The sequence below is a fragment of the Lissotriton helveticus genome, chromosome 3_1 (assembly GCF_964261635.1).
Source record: "Lissotriton helveticus chromosome 3_1, aLisHel1.1, whole genome shotgun sequence".
Classification (NCBI taxonomy): Eukaryota; Metazoa; Chordata; class Amphibia; order Caudata; family Salamandridae; genus Lissotriton; species Lissotriton helveticus.
Window position 1 is genome coordinate 100,641,208 of NC_136061.1, and position 18,367 is coordinate 100,659,574.

Genomic DNA, 18,367 nt, shown 5'->3' on the forward strand with positions numbered 1-18,367 from the left:
TTATGTGGCGTGAAGTGGTTTTATATGGGGTGTATTCATGTGGTATTGATTAGAGTGTAATTATGTGGTTTTAGCTACCGGTCGTTCATCATATTCTAGTGTCCTCTCATTAACTATTATAAGCTTTAGATAACTAATTTGCACATTCTGCTGCTATCTGTTCAAGTTATCACCAATAGAAAGATGTGAAACAAATCACATGGTGTAGTAAAAACAACTGTAAAGGGATACATAGAAACTGAAGGCTCTCTTATTATCAACGACATGTGTGATAAACAAATTACCACAGAGAAGACCTTAAAGTGATTGCCACACCAAAGAACTTCAGGTAACGCCTCAATCTGAGATTTGCTGATAAGTGCAAGATTTCATAGAGATGAATGGGACTGTCTCAGATGTCAGAGAAGGTGAGTTTATCATCATCACTACAAAAACAACTTTTGGCAAAGCCAATATATCTCGCCCCTGGACCCTATATGGCCAGGTAGTAACTATACCCCCTCCTCCCTTATCAAGGCACAGATAATAACATGAAAAGAGTTTTTTGGATGAGGGGGGTCGTAAATAACTCCGCCCGTGTTTATTACATAAAAAATTCAAACAAAATTAATATTTACAATATTTACAAAAAATACGCAGAAAACATTGAATGACATTGTTTTACATTGATAAGTACAGATGGCTAACCTTAACATAACTCTAATACAAGTTATTCCTATCTGAATCTAAAAACATATCATCATCAATAACCATAATAGCAGTTACTTTTCTGCATATCCCTATTTGAGCCTTCGGCAAGGCCAATAACTGGTGTCAGATCCTTATCAAATTATGCGTGCCCTCCAAGCGGAGTGCGAATGTGCAGAGGGCCCGTTCATCGTGAGGGTACTCCCCCCAAGGTTACCCCCGTACGCACTGCATATTATCTCCATAAGGGGCCCTTGCAGTTCTGCACCCCTTTATTGGCTCCATTGTGCACGTGCGGGGTGGCCAAACCAGCCTAGGTAAAGCGTAACTCCCCACTCCCCGTGCCTATCCAGCAAACTGGCTGTAACTGCCCCTTGAGTTGTAGGAGAGACCACTTGTCCCTCCCCCTTGGGCGACCCCATTCAAGAATGGCGCCGCCCTCTAAGGAACTTACATTTACTGCTCCCCAATCATGATCGTACCACCACAGGCCAGCATAGTTGACCGACTATCTCCCCCCCCCCCCAAATTGCTAACTAGAGGGTCATATCCTGCTTCTGAAGCTGGCCAACCATGCTAGCAGATTCTCTAATAGGATTTCATTACCTACCTTAGTCAAGTGAACACCATATTTTAAGATGACACATCTTTTAAGATGATCGCCCCTGATACACCAGTGGACGATCGTCTGTAAATGAGGAGACCTGAACAGCCTCTCTATCTTATTGCTGATCCTCTTTACTGAGTGATTTAGTGCCTTCACAGACTCCTCCCTCCCCCATTGAAATCTGGGTACCATCTGCAACCATACTATACCCTTAGCATGTCTTAGCTAACCAACCTACTTCAGTAATCATGGTTTCCACTAGCCCTCTTCTACCCAGATTTACCAGATCATTCCCTCCCAGGTGCAAGATAATGATACTGGGAAGAGCCCCACCATTGCTCTACAGGTCCACTACAGAACCCCTGAACTGAATGAAGCAAAGACCCCCTTTTCCATGAAATAACACCCTACAACCAGCCTGCTCAGCTCTAGACCTGTAATTACCGCACACACACGGCCTGCATAAAATGAAAAAACTGCAGCTTGATGTTCCCACGACGATCCCAGCGCCCTTTTCCGTGATCCATGCAGCGACCTTGAGGAACCTGAGATACAAAAACAAAGTCCGCCCGTCATCCTAATGGGTACCAAACTGTTAGCTTTTATGAAGAAAAAGTGGGTTGATTCTATTATTTCTTCTCCTGCAGTAGGCAAAACAATGGTGTTGCTATCCTTTTCGCAAAAAGATTGCATCGTCAAATATTAAGTAAATCCACAGACACAGAAGGTAGATATATTATAGCAAAAGTCAAAATTCAAGATACAGTTATGTTTTTAATTAATGTATACGGACCAACAGTTGATGACCCTAATTTTTGGTCTATTCTAAACACTCAAGTTAGGTAATGTCCCACTTATATTTGGAGGAGATTTCAATCTTGTAAGTGATACTTTATTAGATAGAATATCTCACACTAAATTTCATCCACCCAGAGCATTTTTTACTCTAAATCGTTTTGTAAATTAACTAAGTTGGTGGATATTTGGCAATTGCATTATCCTACTGAAAAATCGTTCACATTTTTCTCAAACCCTCATAATTCTAATTCAAGATTAGACTATCTATCAAATTTCTCAACAATTAAATAATTCAGTGGTTACTCCTAATATTCGATATTTCTGATCATGCTTTGGTTTTTATGGTATTGCAACCAGACTCAAATGTTAAAGATCAATCCAGATGGCGTATGAACACTAATATTATTCGGAATGAATATAATAAGCCAAAAATCCTAAATGCAAATCAAAATTACTTTCAACCTAACCCAGAAGGCTCTACATCTATGGTGAATCGATGTTATTTGTTTAAAGCTTACATTAGAGGGACTTATGGCACATGGAAACAAAACATTTAATTCCAAAATTAAAGATTTAGACAAACAAATTGCACACTTTGAAAGACTTTTTATTACTGCTAATGATCCTCAATTCAAAATACAACTACCAAAATTGCGTTATGAATTTAATTTAATTTTAAGTAGACGAGTTGGTATACAACTTTCTAACACTAAAGCCAAATTTTGTTTTCATGCCAATAGATCTGGTCGACTCTTGCCCATCTATTTACGTATTAAAAAAGAAAAAAACCTTGATAACTTCAATTCACAGTCCAACTGGGAAAATTGCATTGTCACAAAAAGATATTGTTAATGGTTTTTTAAATTATTACTCTAATCTGTATAATAAGCCTCAATTTGATGATCCTTCCCTGATTGATCATTTTTTATTGACCTGTGGATTACCTAATATTCCACAATTGATCAAAGATAAATTAGATTTGCCTATTACTCAAGAAGAAATACAATTATCTATTAAATCTCTTAAACAAATTAAATCCCCAGGTCCAGATGGAATTCCAGCAGAATGTTATAAAGAATTTCATTTGCAACTTATTCTTAATTTGTTAATTCTTAATTTGTTTAAACTTTTTTCCTTTTTTAGTGCTTCGGGTTCAACTTCAGGTTCCTTTACAGAAGCTTTGATTATTGTATTACCAAAACCTAACAAAGATTTGACACTTGTATCAAATTATCGCCCCTATTTCCTTAATAAATCAGGATTGTAAACTATATGCGTTTCTTTTCAGAGGTACCAGACAGGATTGTCCATTGTCCCCTTTATCATTTATTCTTGGTATTGAACCTTTACTCACTTCTATTAGAAAATGTAATGATATTACTGGTATTAGTTTTTGAAGAATATTGGAACATTATAAGCAAGCCCAAGGACAGGAAACTGTTTTTTCAGTTCCGGATAGGTACCTTACCCTTTAAAGCTTTTACTAGTACTTGGCTTAATTCCGACAATAGCAAATGCTCATCTTGCCCGACCGAGGATGAAACAATTCTACACATAATGTATATTTGTCCCGCATATAATTCTCCTCGAATTAGATGGCTCAATCCTATTTGTATTATAATGGGTACCCGATTGAGTGCCACTGCACTGCGAATATTAAAGACGAGCACCCAGGAGGTAATTGTGATTGCCCTGGCAAAGTTTTTAGGTTGGATGTGGAGAATCTGACGTCAGATTGACAGCAAGTAGACTGCGACAGTAATACTGTATTTTCTTCTTACAAACACAGTCTTCTACTTAATATTTCACCACAGCACCTTGTATTTTATAATAATTCTACAATCGTTTTTAGTTGGTATAACGTTGCATGGGTCCAGCTTTTTAAACATAATTTTTTCTAATATAAAAAGTATTTTAATATAGTAACTAAAGTTAGTTAGGCTGCATTGTTTGTTCTTTTAGAAATTTTACCTGTTTGTATTGTCTTTTAAAAATTATGAATATCTACTCTTGTTCAGTAAGATTGACATCATCGGAACCCTTGTTTTATCTATTTGTCTTTTATGAACAAATTGTTCGAAATAAAGACTGAATGAACTGAACTACAGGTATTAGTATTAAAGTGGTCACCATTAAAACATTAGCATATGCAGATGATGTACTTTAGTTTATAAGTAATCCTGAATCCTCAATTCCTCCTTTGTTAGATATTATCACATCATATTCCTAAATTTCTGATTGTACGTTAAATACAAATAAAACTGAATTTTTCCCATTAAATCCTCATTGTACCCCAGATATGCTACCCATAAAAAATAATCTGGTAAAGGGATAAAATCAAATACCTTGGTATTTTATTCTCTTCATCTATAAAGAAAACGATTACATTAAATTGTGAGTCTATTATAAATTATATTAGTGATAAATTATCTAAATGGTCTCCACTTCACCTTTCCTGATGGCTGATGGAGGAAAATGGACTCAATAAAAAAGACTATAGGTCCTACATTTTTTTTATTTATAAGCTATGATTCTTAATCAAATTCCTATGATCGTCATCTTTCTAACTTTCCTTGGAATAATACATCACCATGTATTAGCTATAAAAAATGAAAAATGGTAAAATGTAATGGAGGATTTGGTATGCCAGATTTTTTTAACTATCATAAAGCGTTTATCCTAAAACAGAGCTCTCCTTGGTTTAGTCACTCACACCTTAATAGTCCTCCTACATGGCTTCTTATAGAAAAAACAATTTAGTGGCTCTGTATCCATTATCTACTTTACTAACCATGTCCAATAATGTAACATTATTTGATAAATCTACTATTTTGAAGTCTACAAAGTTAATATTAAACAATTTAGATTCACTTTTCAATCAACTATTTGAAATTCTGTAGAAATGTAATTAAGGTACAATCCCTGATTAAAGCTCTCTCATGCTGTCAAATTTTGGCAGTCATGAATTAATGCGGGTATATTTTTCCTAAAATATATTTACCATAATGATACTTTTATATTGTTTGATGTATTACAGACAACATTTCAATTTTCTCCTTCTGATTTCCTTAAATATGAACTTTTATTTAATTCTATATTAGACTCCTTTCCAAATATAATTCCTACAATTATAAAATCAGATTTAACAATCTGTCTCCTCTTTCTCTCATGCTGTTTCATTCATGTATAAGAAGTTGACCACATTTCAAGGTAACAATATTGATACGATTTCAACATTTTGGAACAATGAGCTTTCAATTTCTTTTACATATGATACATGGAAAAAAATACGGTTGAGCAATATTTCAGGATGGTTAACTCTATCACTTCATCAAACAAATTCTTATATTTTGTTTAATTGCTTTTGGACCCCATTAAAATTATTTAAAGCTAAACTTCTTCCGAATTTAAATTGTTGGCATTGTAACTTGCATATTGGCTCGTTACATCTTATGCTTTTTGAATGTACATTTATCTTAAAGTTTTGGAATGAAGTTTGGAGTGTTGTACAAAAAATATTTATTATCTAATGAACTTTAATTTACTTTGCTCATATGTAAATCTGTTGCTTTTTCTTAACAATTATCTGATTTGGATTGCAAACTTTTTAATTTTTTGATGTCAGCCGCTCTAAAGTTTATTACTGCCTGTTGGAAAGATGTATCTTATATCCTTTAATGCTTGTTACTGATTGCCCCTTGCCTTTTATGTTTTGATTACTACATTGATATTGCATTGTACCGCTTTGTATTTAATTACCTGTTATTTAGTGATGCCTTTTTGAGGGTAATATATACATAAGCTCTTTTTTTGTATTGGCATTGTTAATCTTATTATAAAATGTAATAAACTATTTTAAACAAAAAGTGGATTCCTTGGGTCATAGTATTTCAGGTAAAAGGATTGTCTCATTAAATAGATCTGATGGAAGGTATGTTGAAGACCCTACCACCTGACATTTAGGAAATGCTATCTTCTTACAGGCTGGGTGAGAGCACTAGGAATTATGTAAGTAATTTTGCTGCAAAGAAGGAGTGATTGAGAATACTAGTGTGTAATAAGAAAGTTGACGTCTAGTGGAGTAATGTACCATCAGTTGTATTTGCTTAAATCAAAAGAGGCATTGTTAGTACAGCTACATTGAAACTATTGTGTGTGGGGGAAATGTCTGGTTAAGGTAGACCAGAGCCTGTATCAAGCGGATGCTATTCTCTCCCAAGAGTCTGGAAATGAAGATCAGAATGCTGCTTTCGCCTTTCGAATGCTGTCTGATAGCGAATGTAGATATGCAATCATTGAAAAAGAGTTATTAGGTTGTGTTTGCCTGGCAGGAAATTTCAGGAATTATATTTGGGGAAGTAGATTTGTGTTAAGGATGGGCCAAAGGCTGTTGGTATGAATCCTGTCTCCTGGTGGTGACTTCAATTCTACAGAATGCATCTCTAAGCTAATCTCTCACTTAACAGGAATAGCATTTTGAAGTTGAATATTGTACTCGGAAAGAAATTTTTTACAGAAAACTGTTTGTCTGGACCACCTTTTGGTTCTCTAGACTTTTCTGATGGGTTTTCTTAAGGTGTCTTTATGGTGGTCTGTGTGCTGAGTTTTTCTCTTGGGATGGATATCTGAAGAAAAGTGTTGGCTGATTGCTGACTACAATGAAAAAGCTTTTCATTCTGAGCTGACCTGAGTTGAGGAAGGTTGGCCTAGACATTAGGCCCTTTTAGGGACAGTTACAGATGGAGGGGTTTCTAGTATTCATTGATTTTGAGTTTGATTTTGATTTTGAGTGACCACTGTGCCTTTAACGAGGCCGAGTCACCCCCTTGCTTCCCACGCCTGCCGCTGCCGCTGCCTGTCTCCTGTTTGCCGCTGAGCGACCCAGCCGCCGCTGGGCCGCCCGGATCTCCCCCTGCCTCCCGCGCTTGACCCAGGGATCCAGGGACACCGACCCAGCCAGCCGCCTGCTGTCCAGAGGTTCCCGCCGCTGCCTTCCTGCGGCCCCGCCCACCACCAGACCATTGGCCGCCCCGCTCCCGCCACCCAGCTGACCCGCCCACCCGGCTCCTTACTTATGACGCCCCCAGAGCGACCGCGCAGCGGACGCGCGCAGCGGGCGCGCCCTAAGCGCGCCGAAGGTGCGCCAAAGGTAAGCCCGTCTGCGCCCGTCCGCGCCTGGACCGCGCCCAGTGCCAGGACCCCTGGCCCCCACCGACGGAAGCCGACCCGACGGACCTACGACGCCACCGAACTCAACGCACTCAACAGCGGCCGAACCCCGGGCTGCTACCGAGCCACACCGAGACGCACCCACGGACCCTTCAGCTGCCACTCCTGCAAGTTCACCTGCAACCGGACCCACGCTACACCAGCACCCACCAAGCCGAACTCTAGCAGCACCCACCTGGAGTGCATCCTGCTCAACACCCGCTCCGTCCACAGACACGCCGTCGAGCTCTGGAACCTGCTCGACACCACAGCCCCAGACGTCGCCTTCCTCACGGAAACCTGGATGAACGCCTCCTCAGCGCCCGACATCGCCATCGCCATCCCGGACGGCTACAAGATCATCCGAAGGGACCGCATCAACCAGATAGGAGGAGGCATCGCCATCATCCACAGGAACACCATCCGCATCACGACCGACACCGACGATACCCTCGCACCCACCGAACACCTGCACTTCCAGATCCACGTCAACCCCAAGACCACCCTCAGAGGCACCCTCATCTACAGACCCCCGGGACCACGCACACAATTCAGCGAAGACATCGCTGACTTCATCAGCCCACACGCCCTCCCCTCCACCGACTACATCCTCCTCGGGGACCTCAACTTCCACCTGGAGAGCAACAACGACCGCAACACCACCACCCTGCTGGACAACCTCGCCAACCTCGCACTCAAGCAACTGGTGACCACCCCCACCCACTACGCCGGACACACACTCGACCCGGTCTTCTCTTCCAGCAAGGACATCGCCTTCAGCCACGCCACGGGACTCCACTGGACGGACCACAGCTGCGTCCACTTCAGCTTCAGAAGGACCACGTTCCACCATCACCAGCAACAGGTTCCCCGCAGAAGCTGGAACAAGATCACTGCAGACCAGCTCGCTACCTCCCTGAGCAAGAACCCTCCCACCAGCACAACGAACCCCAGCCAAGCGGCCACCAACCTCACGAAATGGATCAGCGACTGCGCAGACGACCTCGCCCCTCTGAAGACCCCACCGAGCAGACCCCGCAGCAAGAAAGCCCCATTGTTTAACGACAAACTCAAGAGCTCCAAGAAGAACTGCAGAGCACTCGAGAAAACCTGGCGCAGAGACCCAACACCGGACAACATGACTGCCCTCAAGCTCGCCACCCGAAAACACCACCAACTGATCCACGCCACCAAGAAAACCGCATTTAAGGAACGACTGGACAACAACGCACACAACAGCAAGGAACTCTTCAACATCGTGAAAGAGCTCTCCAACCCCAACGCCGGAAACAACGACATCACCCCTTCGCAAGACCTCTGCAACTCCCTCGCCTCCTACTTCCACAACAAGATCACGGACATACACAACAGCTTCAGCACCCAACCGTCGCACGCCACGACCGAACCACCGCCCCCCACCACCACCCTCCACGTCTGGACCCCGATCAGCACTGAAGACACCATCCGCACGATGAACTCCATCCACTCCGGATCTCCGACAGACCCCTGCCCTCACCAAGTCTTCAACAAGGCCGACGCTGTCATCACACCCCACCTGCGGGACATCATCAACACCTCCTTCGACACCGCCACTTTCCCGGAGAGCTGGAAGCACGCCAAACTCAGTGCTCTACTTAAGAAACCATCAGCCGACCCCACCGACCTCAAGAACTACCGCCCCATCTCGCTGCTCCCGTTTCCGGCAAAAGTCATCGAGAAGACCGTCAACAAGCAACTGGCCGCCTTCCTCGAGACGAACGGATCCCTCGACCTCTCGCAGTCTGGCTTCCGGGCCAACCACAGCATAGAGACCGCCCTGATCGCAGCTACAGATGACATCCGAGCCCTGCTCGACAACGGAGAAACAGCGGCCCTCATCCTCCTGGACCTCTCCGCGGCCTTCGACACTGTATGTCACCATACCCTAGTACAGCGCCTCAGCAACGTCGGAATCCAGGAGAAGGCACTGGAGTGGATCATCTCCTTCCTCGCCGGAAGGACACAGAGAGTCCGCCTCCCCCCGTTCAGATCGGAGGCCACCAAAGTCATCTGTGGCGTTCCTCAAGGCTCCTCCCTCAGCCCAACACTCTTCAACGTCTACATGAGCCCCCTCGCAACCATCGCACGCCAGCACAACCTCAACCTCATCTCCTACGCCGACGACACCCAGCTGATCCTCTCCCTCACCAACGACCCCGCCACCGCCAGAGCCAACCTGCACGAAGGGATGACAGACGTAGCCAAATGGATGTCGAACAGCCGCCTGAAACTGAACTCGGACAAGACGGAAGTCCTCATCCTGGGATCATCACCCTCCGCCTGGGACGACTCCTGGTGGCCTCCCGCCCTGGGCAGCGCACCCAAACCCACAGACCACGCACGCAACCTGGGCTTCATCCTGGACTCCTCCCTCTCCATGACCAGACAAGTCAACGCCGTCTCCTCGTCGTGCTTCAACATCCTGCGCATGCTGCGTAAGATCTTCCGATGGATCCCCACAGAGACCAGTAAGACGGTCACCCAGGCCCTCGTCACCAGCCGTCTGGACTACGGCAACTCCCTCTACGCCGGAACAACCGCCAAACTCCAGAAGAGACTCCAGCGGTTCCAGAATTCCTCAGCACGACTCATCCTGGACATCCCCCGCCGCAGCCACATCTCCGGACACCTGAGAGACCTGCACTGGCTCCCGGTCAACAAGAGAATCACCTTCCGGCTCCTCACCCACGCACACAAAGCCCTACACAACCAAGGCCCAGGATACCTCAACAGCCGCCTCAACTTCTACGCTCCCAAACGCCAGCTTCGATCGACCAGCCACGCCCTCGCCGCCGTCCCCCGCATCCGAAGAGCCACCACAGGTGGAAGGTCCTTCTCCTACCTGGCCGCCAAGACTTGGAATTCCCTTCCGTCCCACCTCCGCCTGACCCAAGACCACGTCGCCTTCAGGAAGCAGCTCAAGACCTGGCTGTTCGAGCAGTAGCGGACCCCCTCCCCCCAGCGCCTTGAGACCCTCCGGGTGAGTAGTGCACTACATAAATGCTTTGATTGATTGATTGATTGAGTGTGTTCCTCCCTATGGATTAAGAGAAACTGTTCTTAAGGTAGCTCATAAGAGGGATACTGAGATGTCGACAAAGAGTAGATTGCTATCACTGCACTTTTGGTGGATTGATAGACTTGCTGATCGATAGGTGTGAGAATATCCACAATGTAGCTGCAGAGAGAATGGTAAAGGCCAGTCTAGGTGCCCTCATTCCTGTCACCTAACCAGAAAACCCCTGGGAAAGGGTAGGATTAGATATTTTAGGACCTTCCCACTGTCACTCCAATGACTCTCAGTATGCTTTGGTACTTATGAATTGTCACTCAAAGTGGACCACTGCTAAGTCTGTACACTATCCTGTTACAGCCCAACACCATTGTCATTGATAATGGTGTACAGCGCACGTCTTTGGAAAAAGCATATCACAAAGGCTCTCTATGACCCCGAGTGCAATGGGCTAGTGTACTGGTTTAACGTGGTACTTAAGGACCAAGTCAAATGGTTTAGATTGGAAGGCATTTTAGGTAAAAATTGTCGATGTACCGCGTCACATGTCACAGCACCAGTGAGGTCTGTCCTTTAAGGCCCTTCACAGGGCAGAGACCATCTTCAAAGGTCTGTCCATGCTCCAAGTCGGAGAGGTTTACTGACAAACAAGAGAGAATGAAGTTGAGGTACAATATAAGATTTTCTAGAGAGGAACCCAAATCATATTTAAAGATTGGGTCAAAAAAGGGGTCTTCAAAATCTGGCAAACCCCTAGAAGTTCCCCTAAATGTTGTGAGGGTTAACCCTATAAATATTGTGGCCCCAGGATGGGAAGGTGTGGAGTGTCCACAGTGTAGTGAAATGTGGTCCAACATATCACCTCACATCTTTTGATGGCTTCCTGATGAAAGTAGCAAACTCATAAGAGGGAGAGGGTTATGTGAACCCCGTCTGCAGTTGGCCCGGTAAGAATGGAAGATGATAATAGTGGGAGATATGTGCAAGGTAGTGGCGGAGCGTGTTAGCCTCCTTGACTTAACGATACGCTACGCCACTTCTGAAACGCAAGGCTGCAATATATTTACAAGAATGTGGTGCAGCCTTGCGTTTCCCTCTGCGAGGGCGCTAAGTTTAGCAACTTAGCGCTAACGCAGGCACCCTTGCACCAGAGTGCACGGGTATCTGCTTGCGGGGCAAGACTTATGTACAGGATGGACACCTTCCTGTACATAAACAAACCATGGCATTTTGCTTTTTCCATGTGTGCTCATAGAGTCTCAGGAGACATTAGCAGAAACAGGTCCTCCTTGCCCCTTTCACAGCTTCTCAGCAATAAGTAAGAGGCGATTGAGGGTCCAAGGATAGGACAAGGGGTCAACCCAGTGATGCTGTTGAGTGTCAGGTGTTGTGTGATTTCTATTTCAGCTGCTCCTGCCGTTTTGGTAACTGACACCAAATAAATATATGTAAATGTAAATCGATATAGCGCACTACTCACCCGCAAGGGTCTCAAGACGCTTGTACGAATACCGCTGTGGAACCCATCCTGGCTTTCCCTGTGAGGTGTCCACTCCTGGGCACCCCCAAGGTGGAGGCCAGGCATCCTTAGCGTTGTGGGGGCTGTTGTGGAGATTAAGCAAGCTATTGCTCAGAGTTGCAGAGTGGGACTCCATGATTGCAATAGGCACCGAGGCGAGAATTATCAGGTCTGTGGAATTTTTTAGCCCCAGACATACAAATATATGCAGGACATTTTACAATAGGGGTGAGCCTGGCTACTTGCTGCCTCACCTCTTGGCTGAGTGAAATAAAAACACACATTGTGAGTGAACAGTCCAAAGGGAAGGCATTAATTTCAATTATCTTACGTGCAGTGAGTGGGTGACTGAATCCTGAAAGGGGGTTCCAGCACTCGCTGTGAAGACTACATTCGTTCTGCTTACTCTCATAGCGACCGCTTGGTGGCGACATTGCCTTTTTATTCGCATACAAAAGTTCTTTCTAACAAAATAAGTACAGCATAGTCTCGCTCGCTGTTGCTGTGTATTTAAAGATTGAGTTTAAACATTCCAAATGCATAGCGAGTTTTGATGCGCAACGTAAATTAGAATGGAAAAGTCCTTATCTTCGCTTCTCAGAGTCGGTAATAATTTAACTGGCAGCGACACAAACGCCATTTGCAACTTTGCAGATAATTGAAACAAGTGCACTGTCTTCAGACACCGTGACACTGGTGACTAGCAACACCTGCGCGGGCCAGCTGGCCAGTCACAACTGGGAATGTCGATTTAAAAACACGGGGCATATTATCAAGGGGGTTTATCTCCGCTTTTTTGGCTTTAAAAGCCAAGAAAGCGGAGATAAAATTATCTCCCTATTACCTAGCTGTCGCTAACACCAGTTAGCGACAGCTAGTAGGAGATAGCGACCATCTTGGGCCCCACTTTGCATGTCAGTGATATTTATCACTAATGACATGCAAAGTGGGCGTGCCAAGATGTTAGCGACTGGAAACAGTCGCTAACATCGCTATCTCCTATTACCAACTTTTGGAGATATTCGCGCTAAGCGCGAAAATCTCCAAAAACTATCACCTGCCCTGAGCAGTTCTTAGCCATGTTATCCAATGGGAGGTGGATAACATGGCTAAGAGCATTAGCTCGGTAATACATGAATATCGCTGACTTTTCAGCGATATTCATGCATTGCGGCCGTTTTTTATCGCATTTGCGATAAACCTTGATAATAGCAAGGTTTATCTGCGATAATTTCTGATGATGCTTAGCGTTAGAAAATTCGTTGCTAAGCATCGTTAGCGATAAATATCGCTTAACGTTGGTATTATGCCCCACGATTCTTCGGCTGAAGGGTCGTAGCAAACGCGGAATCCTGCAATTTCTGCAATCAGAGTATACTAATCTTTACGCCAGATCGAGCAGTGCTACCGTGTACTGATGCTATAATTCGCTATAGTTTTTGAGTTAAATATATATCCTGTTTTTACAGAACCCACAACACAGAGAGGGCGCTAAAATCAGAGGGGAGGAGAGCAGGGGGCGCACGGCCCCAATCACATCTTCAGCTTGACAGAGGGTACCGCAAACCAGCAAACATAAACTTATCCTGTCCAAATTGTACTTTGTCCTTGCTCTTTTTAAATCTCTCAATCAAACACCTATATGTGAGCTATTTTTTCGCATGCTTTTCCATGAAATGCTAAAGCTCAGATCCTCCCAGCTGGATCGTTAGAAGTGCCGAAACGAGAAGGGTGCATTCCACAGGTCACTAGTGTGTGTCACGCCGGTGTTTTAAGAGACGCCAGTCTCTAAGAGGAGCGAGGAGTGCGTTTTTAGGATGTCAGACTTTACCGCTATTGCCAACAGAATTATTTATATTTGAGAAGGCAAAGAAAGGATACTTAAATGCTTCCTCAGATTGTCCTCTTTTAAGAAGAGTGCTCACTATTTTAAAATGTAACCATTTTCCTTTCATTATTATCTTTCTTTTGCTTCTGTGGGATGAGGCCGGGTTCTGTTGTGTGCTTGTAGTGCTCCTGATCAGAGTGTCTATCTTTAGAGTTCTTGGGGTTGCATCGGTTCTTACATTGTTTGCCTCGGCTCTGTGTATCTTGAGCTCTAATAAAGTCAATTTTTACTCACCAGCACTACCCAGGTGGAGCCTCTTCAGAATGCCTTTGTGTCGTCTTGTACATGAAGTGTTCGTGTTCTTTATACAATGTCTTATGCAGAAAAAAATCCATGTAGGGGCTGATCCATTTTGCTTAGGAGTTGGGAGACTTCCTTTGGTGGTAGGAAGTAGAAGCTGCTACAGGGGTTTTCTTTTGATCTATTCGCCATCACTACAGTGAAAGACCAAGGCGTCCCTCTTTGTGTTCAAGTGTGCTATGGAAGCCGCTGTGCACTGTGCCTTCCTCCTCTGGCATCAGCAGCTTCACTGTAGAGGCTCTGATCTAGCCTCATGTCAGGCCCTGTTGATCTACTGACCTGGAGCACATCTGCTCCTCAGTATAACCACACAGGCTCTAAAAGGCTGACCAGACCATGTACCACCCAGCAAGGCCTTCAGGCTCTTAAAGGGGTGTAAACCGTGGGCCTCATTTATGAGACTCCTTGCGCCTCCGGAACGTGACTTTTTGTGCCGTTCCGTGGCGCAGAAGCCTTCATGATATTTATCAGGCAGCACTAAGCCTCTTTTTTGGGCTTAATTCTGCCTGATAAATATAAGTCCCTTTAACGCAGTGTTCTGCATTAAAGGGGCGTGCAATGGGTGGCCTTTTGACACTGCCCCAGATTTACGAGAAATCATAAATCTGAGGCAGTGCTAAAAGTGCTAAAAGCTTACGCCTCCCCAGGGGAGGCGTAAGGGAGACGCAACCGGGAGAAATATCTTTATTTCTCCTCTTTTTTTCCTATTTCTATGTGTGTTGCATACTGCAGCATACATAGAAAGAGGAAAAGCCTCTTGTGATTATTTTTGTGCAGGAAGGTTTCCCTTCCTGTACAAAAATAATCATCCCCGCAACGTAGGCACCCTTGCACCATTGCGCAAAGGTGCCTGCGTTGGCGCACGGCAGCCCATACTGAGCCCGCGCAGGGAAAAAGGACAGGAATGCACCTTATCTGATAGATATGGCGCATTCCTGCCTTTTTCATTTGCCATTGAGTAGTGCAGCAGGAAGGCCTGCTGCACTTCCCTACGGCCCCATGTATTTTCTTAAGCTCCTGTCGTTCTGTTTTGGAAGTCCTGCATTGCACAGCCAGCCTGATCCTGTGAAGTTATTTAGATCTAAAGTTCTCAGGCAAGTTTCCCAACTTGACTGAAGGCTAGTTACGGTGAGACTCTGCAGGTTACCGGGTAACCCATTTGTTACATTTCTTATCCAGTGTTTATACATTATTTATATGTACATTAGTGTGTTTCTTTAAGGCAAGAGTTTTGTTATGTTTCTGTATTGGTTCTTGATTCTAAACAGAGCTTTGCTAATGTAGCATTCTGTACTTGGAAGGCTGTTGTATCCTGCTGCTACATTGACAGGAGCTATGCTGTGCTGCTCTTCAATAAACCTTTTAAAACCTTTTGGATTCAATTCTTACACCATTGCATATTGTATCTGCCTTGTGTTATCTGTTCACCTTTTTATCTGATAAAATACTTACTGTCTGTCACTGTCTTTTAACAGATAACCGAGTTTCATTTGTGTGTCACCGAGCCGCTCAGAAGCCCTCAGGGTCCAGATCAGGTGTTCTACCGTCCAACCTGCTGGCTAGATGGTTCTCTCTTTTCTTCTCTGATCACCAGCCCAGTTTGCTGGTCCTAGTTTCCCTTTTCTCTCCATGATGTGGTAGGAGAAAGGTTAAGCTATAAAGGCAAAAGATGGGATAGATTTCTCTAACCAGTATCCAAGTCTACAAAGGTCATAACATGCGTGACCCATGCCCACACAGGTTTCCATTGCAAAGGTGGCCAAATCCAGGTGAACCTCAGATGGAGGGAGCGCAGCCTGAATATCTTTAGTGCCCTTATTTTTTTAACTAACCTAAGAGGAGACTGCCAGCTCCACCCCATTTCCTTGCTCACACTTTCGACAAAAATCACGACTGCCCCAGTCTGCCTTATAATCACAAGAGTGCAGAAATGGCCATCACTTTTCACAGCTCTAAACGACTGAAGTAAACAAAGTGTGCCTGCAACGTGGGTATACAGATGGAACAGAAACGCCCAGTCTGTGCCATAAGATAACCTGCCCAGCGGCTTGAGCGTCCACACCAGTGAAGGCTGGGAGAATCCTTTGAGTGCCAGGATTGGACAATGACTACCAACTTCCTTTTTCAGAATCAGTGCCATTAACCTAGGCAACTGTACCATTTGCCAGGCTTCTTGGACCCTGGGTAAAGACAGAGCTGACCAAATGCTTAGGAGGGTGCTAGAAATGTCCTTGCATGAGGAAGATGCTGATGTGAAGGTCAGGGGCTGAGAAGGAGCCCAATGACACCCCAAAGCCACCGCTAAGTTATTTGGAAAGACTTTCACGACTGAGCCAAGGGTGAGGCTTGCACCACTGTGCCACGTGTGAAGCTTGATTTTGAACATATCATCAGCAGAGGCGTTCACACTGTCGCCTAGATGAGAACGTGCCAAGCGGGAACTCGTTAGAGGGAGTTCTAAATGAGGAATAGGATCACAAAGTACTTCAGCACTGGAACAAGGTGACCACACTCTCAGACAAATCACAAGGCTCACATCCACCATAAAGAGATTGCACCTGGAGGAAGGCTTCACCATTGGAACATGGTGTGGGCATCTACTCTGTTTGCATGGTGCGTTGTGATGACCACACATGAGCCCATGACTACTATGACCACGGCGCAACCTTCTCTTCTCTTCTCTTCTCTTCTCTTCTCTTCTCTTCTCTTCTCTTCTCTTCTCTTCTCTTCTCTTCTCTTCTCTTCTCTTCTTTTCTCTTCTCTCTGCAGTTTTTGAGGGGAAGCAACCTTTACAATGCAACTTTTACAACGCACTACCATTACAACAAAACTTTTACAATTCAACATCCATTACATCGCATGCCATTACAACGCAACCATTACAACGTATGACTCTACAACGCATACCACTACAACGCATGTCATTACAACGCATACCATTACAACGCATAACATTACAACGCATAGTACCCTTACACTATCCAACACTTACCCTACTGTTGCACCCCCCTGGAGTGAGAATAGTAATTTTTACCTATACACTATCCAACACTTTTACCCTACTGTTGCACCCCCCTGGAGAGTAGAATAGTAATTTTTACCCCTACACTATCCAATACTTACCATACATGCAATGTAATGTTATGCGTTGTAATGGTGTGCGTTGTAAAGGTAGTATGCGTTGTAATGGAATGCGTTGTAAAGGTAGTTTTTAAAAATTCGTTGTAATGGCATGCGTTGTAATGGAATGCGTTGTAATGGATGTTGCATTGTAAAAAATGTGTTGTAAAGGTATGCGTTGTAAAAGTATGCGTTGTAACATCATACATCCGTTCTTGAGTTAGCAAATTGTGTGGGCACGCTCAACATGAGAGCACGAACATGTTGGCTGGACTAAGGCTGCAACATCAACCTCTCAGCTCAGTGGATATCAAGTAAGCTTTTATTAAAGTTATAATTGTGCAGCAGGACGAGCTGTTACTTCAACCTCCGCCTCCACCTCCCTTCTCTCAACTTCCACCACTACATACCAGTTCTCTCCCCCATCATTCCTTAGCCATAGTAACACCAACACTTCATTACAACTCCAGTGTAAAGTGCCAATGGTGGGTTATATCAGAGGCTCCCTACCAGGGACAGTTACACTGGCAAGTGCACCCTACCCCAAGGAAGCTGGTCAGACACGAAGAGGGACAGAAAGGTACTGTCATTATGAACACTCACAAGAGCATTATGCAGACAAGAAATATTATGACTCATGCATGACTTTGAATTGCGTTTAATCTGACGATGCTGCTTAGTGTACCCAAAAGATTCCTCACTCTCTAGGGTATCAGGACAAAGTATACTTATTGCAATACCCGATACCCCATTGTCGGATTGTAAGCCCTAACTAATGTGCTGAACGGTTCAAAATCTATTTATAACGAACAAGCTGAAACTTAGGGATTAAATTCATCATCACAGGGCAAAGAATTAATTAGTAGGAGATGGTAAGGTGTAGTAAAGCATTGAAACTAGCTGGTTGGGATATGCCTGGAAGTCCAGGACAAGTCCAGGGAGCAGAGGCAGCAGGCTCCTCCAAGGGTTACTTCTAGTAAACAGGCCAAATGATAAGTCAAATCCTTTTCATCGTATATAAGGTTGTGTGTGTTGTGACTTGTCTTGGTTACTATGCATTCTCTCCAGAGTTCCAAACCCCTGCTGCTCGGACAGGTAGTGATGTCATTGGATGGTTAGAATGTCAAGAGTGTTTGTGCTTGGATGTGAAAGAGCATCAACATTTCCTATAGAATAAAAGCATTACTA